Source organism: Octodon degus, unplaced genomic scaffold, assembly GCF_000260255.1.
Source record: "Octodon degus isolate 3935 unplaced genomic scaffold, OctDeg1.0 scaffold00013, whole genome shotgun sequence".
NCBI lineage: Eukaryota > Metazoa > Chordata > Mammalia > Rodentia > Octodontidae > Octodon > Octodon degus.
In genome coordinates, this window is record NW_004524589.1 from 16,624,390 (window position 1) to 16,626,075 (window position 1,686).

A 1,686-nucleotide genomic window follows, 5' to 3' on the forward strand; every position below is an offset into this window, starting at 1 on the left:
CCTACTTTCTCTTCCAGGAGATTTAGTGTCTCTGCTTTAATGTTTAGATCTTTAATCTATTTTGCCTTTAGATAAGTGCATGGTGATAGACCTGGTCAAATATGAGTTTTCGGCATGTAGAAAGCGACTTTTTCCAGCACCATTTGTTAAAGAGGCTATCTTTCTTCCAGTGAGTATGTTTGGCCACTTTGTCAAAGATAAGGTGGCTGAGTGTGTTCATAGGGGCTTCAGCATCTTCTAATCTATTCCATTCATCTTCAGGTCTATTTTGTTGCCAGTACCTTGCTGATATTATCACAGTAGCCTTGTAGTATAATTTCAAGTCCGGAATTGTAATGCCGCCTGCCTTGTCTTTATTACCCAGGATTGCCTTTGCTATTCTAGGTTTTTTCTGATTCCAGATAAATTTGAGGAATGATTTCTCTACCTCTGTGAAGTATGTTGGTGGTGGTCTGATAGGGATTTCATTAAATCTGTACAGCAATTTTGGGAGTATGGCCATCTTCACAATATTGGTTGTCCTATCCAGGAGCATGGAATGTCTTTCCATTTTCTGAAATCCTCTATGATCTCTTTTCTCAGAGTACTGCATTTTTCTTTGAAAATATCCTTGACTTCTTTAGTTAGATTAATTCCAAGGTATTTCATTTCATTTTTAGGCCTTCCAAATAAAGTATCATTTCATCTACAAATAAAGAAAATTTAACTTCTTCTTTACCTATTCTCATTCCTTTTATTTCTTTGTATTGTCTAATGGCTATAGCTAATTATTCCAGAACTATATTGAATAGTAGTGGTGAAAGAGGACATCCTTCTCTTGTACCAGATCTAAAAGTAAAAGATTTCTGTTTTTCCCCTTTTAGGATTATGTTAGCTGTTGGGTTTTCACAAATGGCATTTACTAGATTGAAGTAGACTCCATCTATTCCAAATCTCTTTAAGAATTTGAACATGAATGAGTGTTGGACTCTGTTAAAATCCTTTTCTGCATCAATGGAGATGATCATGTGGTTTTTAATATTAGCTCCATTGATATAGTGTATTACATTTATAGATTTTCAAATATTGAACCATCCTTGCATCCCTGGGATGTATCCTACCTGGGCATGTTGTATGATCTTCTTGATGATTTGCTGTATTCTATTTGCTAGTATTTCATTGAGGATTTTGGCATCTATGTTCATGAGGGAGATCAGCCTGTACTTCTGTTTCTTACTTGTATCATTCCCTGATTTTGGTGTCAGTATAATACTTGCCTCCAGGAATGATTTTGGGAGGATTGCTTCCTTTTCAATTTCATGGAAGAGTTTAAAGACTATAGGGATTTTATCTTCTGTAAATTTCTTATAGAATTCAGCTGTGAATCCATCCGGACCTGGACATTTCTTTGTCAGTAGGTTTTTGATTATATCTCATATTTCATTGGCTGTTATTGGGCTATCGAAAGTGGTTATATCTTGTTGATTCAGTTGTAGTAATTTGAACCTTTCTAGGAATCTGTCCATTTCTTCCGTGTCTCCTATTATGTGAGAGTAAAGATTCTCAAAGTAGCTATTGATAATCTTCTGAATTTTCACTGAGTCTGTGGTAATTACACCCTTTTCATTACTTATTGCTTGTATTTGAATTTTTTCTTTCCTCTGTTTGATGAGGTTAGCTAGGGTCTTATTGATTTATTTAATCTTT